Consider the following 18,168-nt stretch of genomic DNA (forward strand, 5'->3'; position numbering starts at 1 on the left):
TTCCTTCTCCAGCTCATTTTACAGATAAGGAAACTGAGGCAAATGGGATTAAGTGATGTGCCCTGGGTCACAGAACTCATATGTCTTTGAGACCAAATTTGAACTCAGGAAGATGACTCTTCCTGTCTTCAGAACCCACATTCAATGCACTGTGCCAACTCTGTTCTGAGCTACAGTAGTACTAAAGCTAATCAAGTATCTATTCCAAGTCCAGCACCACTCTATTGAGCCCCCAAGGATGGAGTGGGGGATATGCCTGAAGAAGTATGAATTGACCTACATTGAGAAAAATAGAGCAGGTTAAAGCTTTTGTGCCGAATAGTATTACACTTAGACCTAAGATTGATAGTCTCTATATTTCTAGCCTTATCAAGATAGGAATATTCCTAAAACAAACATATGTCCTATTAATTTCAATGCCATATTTTCCCCACCATCTACATGGTTTGCCTGATATCAAATGGAAAGAGCAGATCACATCAGAATCCTGAAATGGAGATAGCTCTCTGATGTTAAAATTCACTTTCTGCAACTTCATGTAAAATAAGAATAAGGTTGAATTCCATTATTGTCCTTTAAGGGAGCATTTAATTTTCCTTTGGGATAGTAATTATTCCATTACTTCTGCTGTGGTACCATCTTTTTGACCATCTTTTCTACCTTGCTCCCTCTTTATTTTCCTTTCCCTCTTCTTATGCTATTACATGTTTATACCTAGGTTTGAGGAAAGCTATCACAGAGGTAGGATGCTGATGGGATGAGAAAAGGAGTTCATTGGGAAAAGAGCAATTACAATTGGTATATAGTAGCACACAGTGAAGGCAGAAGGTAGGTCCACCAGTCAGGTGACCAGTAGGTGTTTTTGCTTTTGTTTATTCCTCTAGAATTCTGATGAAGAAAGTCTGCTTAGACATAGAGGAATTATAATTGCACCACTGGAAATAATCCCTAAATTGATGAAGTCATAGGAAAGAGTGGAAAGAAGTATAAGAGAATGGTATCAGTTTCACTTTTTCCTACCTTAAAATCCATTTATCTGATATTGAATTGTATATCCTTAACTGTTTTAAGGATATGTAATTTTTTTTTCTCTGTGGGCAATCCTTCCGTCAAGGCACCTTTTCACCAGTTTCATGAATTTTTATATACCCCCAAATAACAACGATGGCTAATTCTCCTATGTTGAGCCTTTCTTTATACTTCGTTTGTCTGATAAGAGACATAATCCTTGCTGGACTCTTACTTAAAGCCTTTCTCCAGTTTCATCTATTCAGTACAGTCAAATCTGCCCTCTTCTGCCCAGTGATTAGGTTCAGTATATTACCTGTGATGATTTGGGTCATATTTATATTTTAGTTTTTGCTTTTCAACAAGTCTGGGATTTCATTGGTATATGATGCTGCTGCTGAGGAAACTCCTACTAATGCAGATTAATAATCACTGTACAACTTATAGATTAGAAAGTTCCCTGAGACTAAGAAGTTAAGGGATTTGTGTGGGATCATAAAGCTAATATATGGCAGAGGTAAAAACTGAACCCAGATGTTTCTTACTTTGCAGTTGACTCTTTATCCACTATTTTATGCTGCTTCTCTGAGTTGTATCTTGAATACCTAATAAATGTTTGTTGATAGTTGTGCTTGGGACCTTTAAACTGCTGCATGATGAACTTGGGTGGGTCAATTATAGATAATATAGTATAAATTTTATAGCTCAAGGATGAAGCATAATAAACTTAACAAAATGGTCCTAGGTATTAATTGCTGAGAAATGACAAGAGATTTTCCCTTCCCCGCAAGCAGGTCTGAGGTAGTTAATTGTTGAACAGTTGTATAGCCTGAGAGGCAGAACTATGAGACAGTGATAGGATCTACCAAGATCAAGCAGATAGGGAAACTAACCAGAGTACAGACCATATGTGTGGGAAAAAGGACTGGAGGTCAAACATCTGCCTTTTCAGCTAGACTCATAAACACCATCTGTGGAGTTGTCTTTTGAATTGCATGGGTAAGAATGCATATGCATTTATCCTTGCATGCTTTTCTATATAGAGAGCATTATACATTTAAATGCTATTATGACCCTACTTTCTCCCTGTGTTTTAATTTTTACTGCCAATGAAAAGTAAATGGAATTTAATTTAAGGGGCATTCATTTGGAGATGGTCCTTGCCAACACACTATTACATGCTCTGAGGGCTGTCTCTTTCATGTTAGTATACCATTCTGGCCAAGGATGTAGTTTTATTCATCTGTCTAAATTATGTAACCAACAGTGTAACAGATCAAAAAGTCTGTTGTAGAAAATTGCTTTAAATAGGCAAATATAGTCAGAAATATATGCATTTCGAAGGGACATGAAACAAAGCATTACTTTAGTTTTTTAATTAGATACTGAAACCAAATACGAGAAATCACTTCCTGAAATAAGACTTGAAAATTTAAATCCTGCATTTAAGGATGGGAAGGTTGGAGACTTTGGGGTTGGAGAAGACAGGCAGAAGAGAGGGGAGTGGAAGGGAACTTACCAAGATACAGAACAGAAAGTATTAAATATTCTCTGGATAACTAGGAGAATACTAAAAAATAGTGTAAAAGTATAACCCACTGAATTGAGCATATTGAATAGAAATAGACCCTCTAACCAACTTTAGTTTTATTTTCTTTTCAGAACTAAATATATTATTGTTTTCAAGCCCCTCTGTTTCTTTTCTTACTTAGAAAATCTGTTTTGATTATCTTAATTTTTAGCTACTAAGACAATTAATTATGTTTATTTCCTGCTGTTCTCTTCTTTGAATTTAGAGATGCCTTGGAAATATTACCAGATAGAAATCCAGATGTTTGACTATTGCAGATATAGCCTATGGATGGCGATGCACTCTAGATACAAATTTAACTTGACAAACATCAAATGATTTCAACACATTTGAAACCTAGGGGAGGAAATAGAGAATCGTAGCATTTGTATTTTCAAACAACATATTAGATTACAAGTAATATGTAAAGTTATGAAATTAAATTTATTCAATATAGACTTATCCATGGATCTTTAAAACATTTCAAAAGCGTCCACATCAAAAGCTATTTTTAGCAGAGAGCAGTTCTTTTTTTTTAGCTTGTAATTTATTCTAAGTCAACTATTAATTCATTGCCCAATAACTAGTTCTTCATTTAAAGCCAATCTTCTAACATTGAAACCAAGCCTGCTGTAACAGTGCTCCATAGGTCAGGATACACACTGAAAGTTTTGCTAGTTACCTTGACCACTGTTGGGGAATGACTGCACATGAGTCGAAACAAAACTAAATTCATAATAAAACCCTATTTCCTATGATGTCACATAGTTATAGAAAGAGAAAAATAACATTTCCCTGATCCAACCAGTTGTATAACTGTGGAGCAGTTTAGAGTATTTTTTAAGCTTAAGTTCCTGCATAGCAAGACTCTTATAGCATTGTAGCCTCAAATGTAAGGATGCCCTTTACAAATGTTCTGTATGGAAGAGAGCTCAGGTACATTTGTGTGGGCTTACATATGTTTATTTCATGAGTGTGTGTGTGTGTGTGTGTGTGTGTGTGTGTGTGTGTGTGTGTGATGAGATGCAGCAGGTCATAGTGGATAGAGTACTGACCTCAGAATCAGGAAAAACTGAGTTCAAGTCCTACCATTAACACATACTTTACTGTGTTAACCTGACAAAGTCACCTAATCTCTCAATACCCCACGCAGTTTGTTAAAACTATAAATTACACATCAGGTTCTAGGTTGCTCTCCTTTCGGTCAAGACAAATTCCATAGCTGATCAAGGGAGGCATCAGTGATTTGGTGTGAAGCTGGATCATGATAGAGTTAGCTACCTTAGTCTCAAGATTCCTTAAAGAAACCAGTCAGCATTGGTAGTGTTTTCTCCTTACCTCAGAGATTATAAGATAATATATTTGGAACTCAAAGGGATATCAGAAGACATCTAGCTCTTTCCCTTCATTTTGAAGATGAGTAACCTGAGAGCCATAGAATTAAAGTGACTTATCCAAGGTCACACAAGTAGTAAAAGTGAGAGACAGGATTTGAACCCAAATGCTCTAAAATCAGAGTCAGTACTCATCTATTGCAGTACACAAACATGATCTGTACCAGTGAAATCACAGATTAATTAAAATTCCACATCTGTCTAACGACATTCTTGAACAGGATAATACTATCAAAAATTTGACCAATAAATGATAATAATATACATAAGAACAAAAAACGTGAGGTAGTAGACAGAGTGCTGTAAGTAGAGCTGGGATAATATAGGCTCAAATTTCAAAAGTAAAAATAATTTAAATTCCAAAGATTTTCTGAATGTGGTGCCATCCACCCATAATTCCTGCTAATGGGAAGGCTGAGATGGGTGGATCTCTTGAGTTTGGAAGCTCTGAAATACAGTATGACTGTCAACCTGAAATAAGGAGGACTGCTAAAGTACCAATAATAGGGATCTTTACTAGAGAAAAGGGAGTTACAATTCGGGACACTGTATAGCATAAGAGTACTGGAGTGATCAAGAGGGACAAGGAGGCGGGGTTTCAATACACTTCAGGGAGGAAGCAACCTAGAAGGCACAGCCTCATGAATTTGTTATATAAGTTGTTTTGCATAACAACTGAGTCTGTAGAGAAGGCTGGGGAGGTTTGAGAAGTGGTGATTGTCTGATCACAACAGCAGTTCCAGGTACATCAAGGGCATCCAGAGATACTGAAAGATCAGCTTCAACTGGATGAACCTGCTCCCATAGAGTCAAGGTCAGGTAGTTCCTCTTATGGCTGCATTCAACATTCCCCACTTTTGGTCAAAATGAATTCTATGGCTGACCATGCAAGGCATCATAATTTGATGCGTTGCTGGACCATGGTAATGTTAGTTACCTTAGTCCCAAATTTCACTGAAGAAGCAAACCAAGGGGAAACAGAAAAATGATAACAAGGAGGGTGTCCAGGAGGGCCTGAAATACTCATCTAAGGAGTGATCCAGGCCCACAGGGAGCCAGCTGAAAAGATCACCAATACACCAAGGGTGGATTATTTAATTATTGCTATAACATTTTGAAAAATTTAAGCACCTTAGTCTTATACACAAATGTATAACTATAAATAGGCAGATGGCAAGACCAAATACCAATTTACTTAGTTTGTATAGAGCATGTACATGACTATAATCTCACACTGAAAATGGAAAGTTCTTATATACTTGCATTTTATGCTGAGGCATTGCAGCAATGAGTTTCATTAGGTTAAAAAAATTCCACTTAAACTTACCTTGGTTATAGAGATCTGCTAGGAGAGGAAGAAGCAGGGACATGAGTATAACAGTATCAAAACTGGTCCTCAAGGCCTAAACCCGAGGACACAGAATAATTCAGCATGATATTCTTAGTTCCATATGATTTCAGATAAGAATAATATAAGCAGCCAACTCCATCTCATTTTCAGGGTACCATAGCCAGGCTCAGAATTAACCAGGTGGGAAGATTTCTTATATGGGAAACTTAGTCAAGAGGGTTCTATTTTAGCATTTCCAAGGTTTCCCTGCCCCTCAACCTTTTTCTTGGTGGACAGATATTCAATGACCACAAGTTACAGATCTGTAGGTCATAGTGCTCCCATGGAGTAGCTGGCATTTTCCCTGAAGCCTGAAACATTAGCTGAAGTGACACAACAAACCTGAAAATGAAGCTGAAAAAGAAAATTCAGTCTCAAAAAGTTTCACTTCAGATAGCAAAGTCTCAGTGATTACAGTAGGGTTGGATACAATTTTTATCAGCACTCTCAAGTTGTTGAAATAAACTAGTTGGCCAATAAAATGTTATCAGAACTTCTTTAAAAAACAATGCAAAATATTGTATGTAACAATCTTTTCCTCTAATATTCCCTTTTCTCAAATACCAGATTAAAATTCAGTCTGATGTAAAAAGGCAGTTATTAAAACTTAATAAAGTAATTATATATTGTACTTCATATAGATGGTGAATATCTGATAATTTACTGGGCCATTAAAGCAAAAATATGTTTGTAAGACTGTAGTCTGTTAAGACTAAATTGGCTAAAAATGTAAAATCAGTACAGATTATTCCAGATGTAACTTCATAATTCACAAAAAATATCCTATATTATAAATAAACTCCCAATTATTGCTCCCTTCTCATAAAGAGTGTTTGCAATGGGGTAGGGGATTCAGTTTTCTAAGTGAAACAATACACATATTCTTTAAGCTAGTAACATCCAGATTAGAAGAGAACAGTATAGATAGAGCAGTTTATCAAATTTCACAGAACAAGGTGATAATTATTTAGTTAGATGTATTTCCAAATTACCTTACATAGAAAATAATTTACTCTATCTTTAATACAGCTAAACAGATTTAGGCTAAACTTGCTTCCTTAACATAAGCTTATTTATAAATTTTTTCCATTCTAGCGAGGTGCAAAGCTAGCTCTTCTACCTCTGAAACTCTAGCTCTCAGGTTTAAGCATTGTAGAATTTGTACCCTCTAACCAGCAGAGCCAAAACAAACTTATAACTGTGGCAAATAATAGCAAGTCTCAAAGATCTTATCAGATAAAAGAATGAAAAAGTTTTTGAAATCATTAATATAATCTTAATAAAAGAACATACATTCAATAAAAATGGTTAGCAACTTTTAGACAACCCTGTAACAACTCAGTTTATAACCTAGCAGTTTTGAAATTACAAGAGAAGTAATTTATTCTAGCTACATAGTGTTACCAACTTTCACAATAAAAGCATGTACTTAATTTTACACTAACAGTTCTAGAAAATACATATACAGCTTCACCATTTCGAATTCATACCTGTTATCATTAGGTCAGCTCAAAGTGTGCTGGACTCAGCATTATAGGACTGGGATTTTTGGCCCAGGCAAAAACTCTCAGTGTGGTCTGATGTTGGCAAGTCATTAAGAGTTTTCACAGAATATAGAGTTAATTTTAATTTACTTGATATAAGGAAATACTTTGATATAAGAAAATACCTAAGATATTGTGTAATAATTATATAGTAATAATTACTAAAAAAGAATGGAGCACTGAAAATCACAATAGCCACCATTTTTTATGTAATGCTTGCTATATAAGAAGGGTAAGGTTAAGCACTCCATGAACATGAGCTTCTTACAAAACCATCCTGAAAGGTGGATGGGCACCACTACTAAATGTTTATCTAAACCTTATATGTAGCAGACTAAGAAGTTAGAGCTTCAGAAAAGTCTTAGGACAATGTGGTATAATGCGTAGGGATATAAATTGAATCTTTGCCTTTTGTGATTTCTAGTTCTCAATTAAAATTAAATTACTGTTCTTTAATCTAAACATCACACTCACTTCAAACATGAATTTGCTGCCAGAGTTCAGCACTCAGCACTAGTTTTAAAAAACCTAATTACTTCAAACTGTTATCAGAGTTGATAAGATCTTAAAACTTTCATTATACTGGTGATGACATCTTAAAGAGATTCCTATTATACCAAATTTACAGTAAAAGCATACATACCTATTGTATTTCTAAGTGAACAGGTTTACATATTTAACTTTATTTTTAAAAACAATGTAAACTATAACAAAAGAATACTGTAAATTTTGAAAAGAATTTACTATTTTACCAATAGTCCTAATACAATGAATAATCAAATCAGTGTGAGATATTATGTTTATCCACATTACGGATTGGTAAAGTGAGATAACTTGTTTTAAGATCACACAATTAACAGATTTCCAGATCCATGCAGTTTTCAGCACATTGTCTTAATTCCAAATAGTACAATAAATTCTGACTTAATAAAAGTCATCTTATTAGGAGAAATATATTTCACTTAAAATGAGATCAGAATAAATCCAATTAAACCTGAATCTATTTCCTAAATGCTATCACACAGAATTTCAAGTTATAATTTCAATTATTTAGTATTACATGTTTCATAAGGGCCATTTATTCATAGCATTTTGGATTATGGGACCCACCATTTCCAGCTAATCAGCTGCCAAAGATTTTTTAAGTGGAAGTTTGATATAAGGTTTTAATCTACCCCAATCATACCATTTAAAGCACAGCTTAATTTAGTGCAAACCTAGGTTTTAAAATTACAAATGGCTACTTTTAAAATTTCAGAAAAAATCCATTGCTTTCAGTTTGCTCACAGCTTTCTATAATTTTTCTGTATTTACTTTTGTAAAAGCAAAGACCCCAACATATACAGGAGGGCTTGCTATCACAGGTTCTTAGATCTGCCTTTCTTTTTTTTTCCTGTTTAAATTTTTATTTTTATGTAGGGAAAAAGTCAGATATACATTTAACCCAATTTGGTTATGAGTTCCTTAGCTTTTGCCTTTTCTAGCTTGACAACAAAAGCCAATGATTTTGGACCCAGAACGTTGCCACCCCAGTGACGACAGATCTCATCATATGTCATTGTGATTGGTTTTGATGTTTTCTACCAGCTTAGCCAGAGCTCCCTTATCTTCAGGGTTAACCTGTGTGAAGGCAATGATTTTGCAGGTCTTTCTGTGAACTAAGTGACCCAGTCTGGCTTTACCTTTGATAATACAGTAAGGAACCCCCATTTTCTGGCACAAGTCAGGTAGGAAGACCACTAGCTCAATGGGGTCCATGTCATTTGCAATCACGACCAACTGTGCTTTCTTGTTTTCTACCAGGGTAGTAACAGTGCTAACACCTGGTCTGAGGACTGGTGGTCTCTTAGTGGGGACGTCTTCTTTGCCTGCAGTCTTTTGTTCAGCCAGAGCCAGAAGCCTTTGTTTCTTATCTTGCTTTGTCTCTGGTCCATACTTGTGAGCCAGTTTAAGCAGTCGAGTAACTGTCTGATGATCCAAAGCTTCAGTGAATTGTTTAATTGCCTGTGGGACTTTCAAATGCTTATGAAGGATAGAACTTTGATGCTGCAGTCTGATGTACCAAGGCCATTTGACAAATCGAGTAAGGTCCCTTTTGGTCTGGATGTCCGGACCAATGCCAAAGTTCTTGAGTCACTTCTCAAACAAAGGATTGACCACTTTCTTGGCCTCCTGCTTCTTTACAACAGCAGGGGCAGGAGCCACCTTCTTCCCCTTGGCCTTCTTCCCTTTTGACATCTTGGCCAGCTGAACGAGAAAGAACCTTAGATCTGCTTTTCTAAAAGGAAAGCAACTTCTGAGGGGTCAACAATCACTTTAATAAAGCACATATATCATTCACTTAGTTCAGGGGGAAAGTAAGCACCCTGAACTTTAGAGAAAATATAAACAGAGAAATAAATATCAACAGACAGGGCTTCTAGCTGTCTGACCATAAGCAATACATACATCATAGATCAACAGACAGATGCAGCTGTCTGACCATGCAGACATAGTTACTAGAGACAGAAGCACCAACATCTAGGTTTCCAAAGCCAGGTAGCTCCTTAGTGTCTCCCCAGAGTCTCCTCTGGCCAAACAAACACTTACAATGTGTAATCCCCGAAGTAAAACTTTACCTCAGAGTATTTATACATTTTTCAGGGCCAGAGAGCATCACAACCCTTGAGAACCAGTAAAATAATACATAAAGTTTCATATAACCTTCCCACTTAAACAAAACCAAAACTTTCCTCAAACCTTTCTTTCAACATACTCAAATCTTTTTTTTTTCTGTTTATACATCTCTCCTATGTTCTGCAAACCTATGCCTTTCTTCTTTCTTTCATATTCCAAAATATTACACACTATTATTCTCTAATCTTTATTTGATGGAATTCCTCCATAAAAATTTACTATACATTATTGCTAAGCAAAACCAATGACTTATTAAAGAGTTGTGATTTCACTGGTAAGCACCAAAAGTCCTTCAAGATGTTCTCAGCAATTATAAAAATTTTAACAGCTCACAAAAATTTGGTTAATTCAAATAACAATTAAGTTCTAGTATAAAGTAATTATCCAAATAAATTTCATGTAAATTTCAAGTTGCTTATTTAAATGTTTCCCTCTTTGTGGACAAAGCAAAACAGTTCTCAAAAATTTGAATACATAATCTATTATAAAAATGAATAGAATTATCATACAATTTACAGCAAAATTTGGAAGTTTAAAACACGCACCATTTCCAAATTGACATAAATTGTCTTCACTTTCATTAGTAAAATTCCTACATATTCAATTAGATTGTCTAATCAAATCCTATTTATTTTTTGGTTGTTTTCTGATGTAAACAAACTTTTCTCCATTTCATGAACTAAGAGATAACATTTAAAAGGTGAGCTTCAGTCTTTTTTTCACTCAGATTTCTGAAATAAAGAGAAAGAAACTTCTTCTGAAGGCTTAAAGAACTAATAAAGTAAATCACAAGACACAAAGAATTCGATTTGCTGGTAAAATGTTTTCCTTCTAAGCTCCCTGCTCACAGTTGCATTTACACAGATTCTGAGACACAAAAAAAAGGACTAAAAAACCTCCAAATAGATGACATCTGTAAGACAGTGGGCCCCAATATCTTTTTTTTATTTGATTTTGTCTCATATGGAGGAATCAAAAAGAATCTCACTGTGGGCAGAAGTGATGGGTATCAGACTTGATCAGGGTCTGTCAATTATCCAGTCAGGGGTGGAGAACCTTTAACCTTGAGAACACATGAGACCTTCTAGCTCCTTGGGTGTAGCCTTGTTTGACTGAGTCCAAGTTTTACAGAAAAAAAAATTCTTTTGTTAATAAGATTTGTTCTGTGAAGTTTAGATTCAGTTAAAGGGCCACACTTGAGGACATTGAGGGCCAAATGAGGCCTCAGGTCCACAGGTCCCATCTCTGACTAGATACTTGCAAATTTTTGGTCCATAATTCCAAAGCATATACCTGGCAGCTCTCCCTTTAGAGGGACCTGTGAGAATGGTCCATAATTAGAAAATGTTTATCTGGTTCCTTTGGGGAACCTATTGGAAGTGACTCAAAATTTCCCATGGCTTTTTACCAAATCCTCATTCAAAGAGCCAAGAACTCACACAAAAGAGATGGGAGTTCAAGAATTTGATAGACCGTTTACTCAAGCTGAACCACCAAGTTGAAAATGGCAGCCAATTGCCTGGGCAGGAATCTTCAAATTCCACTTCCAACACCTGAATTGTCAACCTGAAATAAAGAAGACTGCCAAAGTATCAAAGGAAGGGAATTGCAATTCTAGACACCATACAGCACAAGAATACCAGAGCATGGAGGAAGGGCAAAGGAGGGAAGAGTTTAAATACAGTTCAACAGGGAGTGAGTTTCATGGAAGGTACAGTCTCACAAATTTATCACCTAAGTAGCTCTGCATAACAACCAAAAGTCCATAGAGAAGTCTAGGGAGGCCTGGGGAATGGTGACATCTGGACACAAAAGCGAATTCCAGGTGCAGGTGGGGGTGGTGGGCTGAATTACAGAAAGATCACAAGATTGACTCCAACTGTTTTGAACTTGCTCCCACCATGGGTTTAAGGATCAGGTAGCCCCTCTGATAGTTGCATTCAACAAAACTAAAGGCAATAAGGTATTGTGAGCCTGTGGGAATGGGGATGTTGGAGGAGGATGCACCAGGCCATCTAAACAGGGGCAACAGGTCCAAGTCAGAAACAGAGGAGGTCAGAGCTTCCATGCTAATCAGTAGTAGATTGGTCCCATGGATGGCTGTTGAACCCTGGATAAGATAGGGAGACCTAGTTTATTATTCTTTCTCTTCATACATGTGCGCACACAGACGCAGATATATATGTATGTGTGTATGTATACACAACAGATTTCATTTATTCAAAAGTATTCATTGAATATATATTCATATGCACATGATTATGTCTTAAGTTAATCTTATTTATATTTAAGGGGTTGTTCTCAAGTCAGAATTTGAGGTTGTGTTGAAGAGTCCATGGTTGTTTCTTTCCTAAAATTCAGGTCCAAGTCATGTCACGCCCCTACTTAATAACTACCACTTACTTCCTGTTGCTTTAGGAGCAAATTCAAAATGCTTTGCTTGACATTCAAAGTCCTTCTTAGCCTAGCTCCCTCCTTTTTTTCTAGTCTTCTTGCATCTTACTCACCTACATATACTCTTCAATCCAATGACACTAGCCTCCTGGCTATGTTGTGAAGAAGGCACTACATTTCTTATCTCTTGGTCATTTTCTCTGGCTCTCCTCCATGTCTGGAATGCCATTCCTCCTTAGGCCCAGAGGGTAAGGGTGCTGAGCATAGAGTCAGGAAGACCTGAGTTCAAATCCTTCCTCAGACATTTACTAGCTGCGTTACCCTGGACAAATCATTTAACTACAGTTTCTTTGTATATAAAGTAGGGAGAATAATTGTACATACCTTACAGGGCTCTCATGAACATCAAATGAGATAACCTGTACAGTGTGCCTTGCAAACCTTTTAAGCCCTATATAAATGGTAACTTATTATTTTCTGTACATAAAGTGAATTTTCATAAAGTAAATCTTCTTTTCTTATTTATCTTATTAACATCATGGAGCAGCTAGGTGGTGCAGTGGATAGAGCACCAGTGCTGGAGTCAGGAGGACCTGAGTTCAAATCTCACCTCAGACACTTGACACTTACTAGCTGTGTGACCTTAGGCAAGTCACTGAACCCCAATTGCCTCATCCTGGGTCATCTCCAGTCATCCTGATGAATATCTGGTCACTGGATTCATAAGGCTCTGGAGGAGAAGTGAGGCTGGTGACCTGAACAGTCATCCCTCACTCAGTACAAAGTCATGTGCAAGTCATGTCGTTATTTCTCTGATGGTGTGGTCTTCTTCTGCAAGGAAGGACAAACACATACACACACGCTCATCTCTCTGGCTTCAAATCCCAATTTACATTGGACTTTCTACAGGAAACCTTCCCTAATCCCTATCAATTCCGGTGCTTTCCCTCTTATTTACTTTGTAAATAGTTTGCTTTGTTTATATTTGTTTCCCTGTGGTCTCCTCCAATTATATTTTAAACTCTTTGAGGGCAGGGACTGTCTTCTGCCTCTTTTTCCATTCCCGCAGTAGCTAGGTGACACAGTAGATAGAACACAAATCCTAGAGTCACAAGCCTAAATTCAGATTGGACCTCATACATGCGTTAACTCTGTGACCCTGAGCAAGTCGCTTAACTCTGTGCCTCAATTCCTCATCTATAAAGTGAACTGAAGAAGGAAATAGCAAACCACTCCAGCAATCTTTGCCAAAAAAACCCCAAATGGGGTCATGAAGGACAGGCACTCCTGAAATGACTCAGCAACACATAATAGATACTTGATAAATTTTTGTTGAATGGAATTGTTCTTTACAAGTTTCTATCAATGTAGGCATCATTGTATGGTATTTGGATAGCTAGCCTTGGAGTCAGAAAGACCCAGGGTCAAGTCCCATCTTGGAAACATATTCACTGAACAACCCTGGGAAAGTCATTTAGCTTCTCAACTTCCCCCAACAATGCTTTTAAGTCTATAAATTATAGAGCAGGGACCAGACTGCATTGATAGGGGAAGTTTCCTTATCCTTATTATTATAGCAATAAAATTATAGGTCTCACTTTACAAAAAAGATGATTCTTTTGATCTTGTTTTATCTTTTGGTACTGAAGAAGTCTATTTATTTTAGTCTACCTTGACAGTATTTGTAAAATGAATGTATTGAGCTATGATGGTCTTCAAATTCTCCTCCAGATGTAACATTTTATGAATCTACTTTTTGTGAGGTTCCACTTAATAGACTGCTTTTATCTCTTCTTAAACTGGTTAGAAAAAGGAAATAGAAAATAACACAATAGGAAAGAGAATGAGACCTTAAAGACTCCACTCTGCAGAATTGCCAAGCCCTCAATCAGAACTCCTGTTTAAAACTCTCCAAGGACTTGTCTTTTCACATGATCTCAAACCTCCTTTGTCTGGAGGTAAAGGCCCTCCTTCACACATTGTTACCTAATCAGCCTCAATGCCCCCACCCAACCCCCAGCCTCATCCCCTCATTCTACAATATTCCCTTTCTACTTTAGTGAGGATGATTTCTTAACTGTTCTTTTAACATTACAAGAATATTCCTGATTCCATGCTTTCACTCACTCACATGGATTCCCCTCCTCTAGTTTAAAAATCCTACCCAACTTTTTCAGTCCCCATACCATCCATCTGGCCTTCAAGCTTAGATTCAGTTTGCTTTGAAGTCATAAAAAATAAAAGTTCATCTTTTATTTAACAGAAATGAGTCCATTGTTATATAGTCTCATATTGTTCAGTGTCAATCGATGTTTCTCAACTACTTTATAAATAAACCCTTGAAAATTATTTATGAAAACTAAATGACTTATATAGATTTTTTCCCCCTGAAGGACTGAGGACATTTTGCAAAGGTTGCCTTAGTTATTGTGGATCAAAAAATGAAAACAAGGAGACTGAGATAGGCATCTATGATAAAATACAAGCTCTTCTACTTGTCATTTAAAGCCTCTCAGGATCTTAAATCAATTCAATAAGTATTTATTAAACACCTATTAACTATTATGTGGCAGGCACTGAGCTTAGTGCTAGAGATACCAAGGAAGGCAAAAAAATGAACAAAATAAAAACAAACAGGGAAAAAAAAAACAAAACAAACAGTGCTTGCCCTCACACTGCTCATGAGCTTTCTTCCTGCCTTATTTCATACAACTGCTCTTCTTATTCTCTACATTTGAGCCAAACCAATGTACTTGCTTTTCCTAAACTTGTCCTTGACCTTTTGCATGGGCTATTCCCTATATCTGGAATGTTCATCTTCCTCACCTCTATTTCTTAGAATCTCTAACCTCAGTTCTCAGGGCAAGTTACCACCTCCTATGGGAAGCTGTTTTTAATTGTCCTAGATGCCAATACTTTCTTTTATAATCCTGAATATACAGTTATTCCTTCCATGATGGGGAGGTTAGGGACATGGTGCCCCACAACCTGGAAAATCTAAGTAAAATTTTTTGGCCCTCTCTTCATACCAAAGAAGTGTGAAGTTTTAAATTTTTCTTTTATGGGGTGTTTACAGTACCTCATTGTAAAATTTAAATTGCTTTTATATGATACTTTACATATATTTTATGTGTTTCTGAGTTTCTAAATTTTTTCTGTGTCATCTGCTGTCCTTAACATGTCATCTGTGGCTTCCACAAAACTCCCCCAAAATTCCCATTTAATTTTTTATGCAGAGTTATGATATATCAAAAATCGTGATGGGAAAGATCATAAGTGGAAGGGATAACTGTACCTACCTATTTACCTACTGTATCATTCCCATCAGGGGTGGGGAACATGTGACCTTGAGGCCACACATGGCCTTCTAGATCCTTGGGTGTAGTCTTGACAGAATTCAAGTTTTACCGTACAAACTCTTTTATTAAGGGAATTTGTTCTGTGAGGTTTGGATTCAGTCAAAGGGCAGCACTTGAGGACCTAGAAGGACACATGTGGCCTCAAGTCTGCAGGTTTCTCACCTCTATAATTCAATTCCACCTCACAGTAGAATTTTAGCTCCTTAATGAAAGAAGCTAATTTTAGTTTTGCCTTTGTATCCTCAGCATCTAGCTTAGTGATTTAACCCTAGTGGGCACTTTCTAAATGCACACTAAATTAGATTTGAAATTTGAGAACATATTTTTTTTTTATTAATATTATCTTAAAATCTCACATATTGATAGTTTGGAATTCAGTTTGTTTGAAATCATACATTACCTGTAAGTAAGCACTTTTTGTGGATAGAGGTTGCATCCCCCAGTTACAGATGCAGATCTGGCCAAAAGTATCTATAAAAGCATGTTTACTTAGAATATAATGGTATCTATTTCCAGGACAGCTACAATTAATTTGAAGGTATTTCCAGTATGATTAGCAATTTTACTGACATCTTGAACAACTATTGGTCTACTAGCTTGAGAAGTTAAGTAGGAAAAATCTAGTATGTTCCAAAGAAAAAAATTGTATCTGCATTATGAATTATGAGTCTCCTTTTGTCTCTGCATGGAAGTCTGGGGAAGTATTAAAAAAGAACCCTTTTGGAACTTTGCCATCCAGTTTCATTTTAAGGTTACCTTTTGATCAATCCGATCATGTTCAAGTTTCTTGTTCCTTGAAACTCAGACCTAAGGTCATTAAATTTAGCTGTCACACTGAGTAGAAAAGTCAATCTGTCAAACAGCCTAGATCTTTGTGCCTCTCCCAATAGTCATCTAAAAAGCCTAAAACTGACATGTTAACAGAATATTTTAGTCATCTAAGATCTTAGTCTTAAGATACTAGAGAGGAAAGTATGATAATTTCTTTCCCTTACCAATCCTCCCCAAAATAAATGTGCATAAATTGAATAGTTGGTAGAATGTCCTCTTTTCTCAGCTTTGCGATATGTTCTTAATCAATTACCTTGTTACACCCAGAATATCAGTGGATCAAGTAGCGATTCAGGAACTCTGAATAATGAAGAAATCCATATTTCCCTTAACCATTTCAGCTGAATCATCTCTTGTAGAAATTGGTTTTATGAAACAGCACTTGATTTTGATATTGTTAGAATAGTAATTCATTTGACAGAAGGGAGAAACATACTTATATAGTTCACCCTTCTCCCAAGTTTTGTTTCCACATGATTGTAACTGACTAAAGAGAAATCCCTGAAAAAATCAGTTTTCAGGTTGGCATAACTTATAAAATGCCCAGTAAAAATTGATTTTAAGGACATCAGCATCTAAAATAAGAAACAGTGATAGAAGAAGTACTACAATGGACAGAGGAAAGAATTGCTTGTCTGGAGTAAATGAAAAGGAAGAGAAGTACACGTCAAAGAAATAAATGTTTTAGGTAGGATCAGACTTGTGAAGCCTTAAAATTAAACTTGAAAAAGTATACTCCTGTGGAAAAATTGATAGCATTCTACAAAGGCATGGGTGGGGTGGAAATTCTAAAGAGCTATACATCCATAAACTTTATGTTAAATCTAGTACCTTTTTCAAGAATCAGAAAACCTGGCTCAAGGGAGAGAATTCTGATTCTGCCTAGCATGGTCAGAAGGTAAATTATTAAATATGCGATGTGTAACAGACAACTTTGTTTTAGAGCTGTACTGGAAGAAAGGGCAGAATTTATTTGCTTATACAAGAAATATCAAAGTGTGAAGATTTGTAATGGGAAAAAAAAGGATAAAAGCAAATCAAATGCCCCCAAGAAGTCTTGGGAAAAGGGAGGAGATAATGGTAGATGCTCCTGAGGAGCTGAATACTAGAGAAATGAGACCAAAGACATGATATTTTTCTGTCCTGTTCTGTGCCTGAAAAAGCACCTTATGAGATCTCAGTTGTATGTGTTGCACAATTCTTTGTGACTTGATGGACCATAGCACACCAGGCCCTTCTATTCTCTACTGTCTCTCAAAGTCTCTCTAACTTCGTGTTAATTGTTTCCATGATACTATCTATCCATCTCAACTATCTCCATGTCAACCATCTCTGCTATGCCCTTTTCCTTTACTTTCAATCTTTGCCAACATCAAGGTCTTTTCCAGCGAGTCCTATCTTCTCATTATGTTACCAAAGTATCTAAGCTTCAGCTTCATTATTTCAATTTCTACTGAATAGCCTGATTTAATTTCTTTAAATATTGACTGCTTTGTCCTCCTTGCCATCCAAGGGACTGTCAAAGATATCACGTATAATTTGAAAGCAACAATTCTGCTTTCCTTGTAATCCAGCTCTCACACTCATACCTTGCTATTAGTTCTATATGGCTACTCAATTCTATACTTTGCTCTATTGCTTTTTTTTCCCTAAGAGGTAATTTAGATAAAAAAGCATTTTGTTAGTCAATCAAATAAACAATAATTTATTAAGCTTTAAATAATTGAGAGTCATCAGACTAATAGATGGAGATACAAAGATAAAAATGAAAAAAATCCCATCCATTAGAAGCTTACATTCAAATGGAAGAGACAAAATTTGCACATATATACATGGAATGTATACAGAAAGACCACAAGGTACTTCTGAGAGGGGTCCCCTAGTAGCCAGGAGATTAGGACAGGCTTCATGAAAAAATATCGTGATTGAGAGGTCTTCAAGTAAGGGATTCCAAAAGCTAGATGAGGACAGCAACCATTCTAGACATGGGGTGACATGGGAG

At 36.3% G+C, this 18,168-nt stretch overlaps 1 protein-coding gene and 1 pseudogene across 3 annotated transcripts in view; one reads left to right on the forward strand and one right to left on the reverse strand.

Annotated features, from left to right (window-relative positions):
- The window catches only part of CSMD3 (CUB and Sushi multiple domains 3), a 1,632,969-nt gene that overhangs the window by 343,429 nt on the left and 1,271,372 nt on the right, over positions 1–18,168 (forward strand). The gene's annotated exons all lie outside the window — the stretch shown is intronic.
- Positions 8,346–9,159, reverse strand: LOC140498257 (large ribosomal subunit protein eL8 pseudogene; annotated as a pseudogene).

Source organism: Notamacropus eugenii, chromosome 4, assembly GCF_028372415.1.
Source record: "Notamacropus eugenii isolate mMacEug1 chromosome 4, mMacEug1.pri_v2, whole genome shotgun sequence".
Lineage (NCBI taxonomy): Eukaryota > Metazoa > Chordata > Mammalia > Diprotodontia > Macropodidae > Notamacropus > Notamacropus eugenii.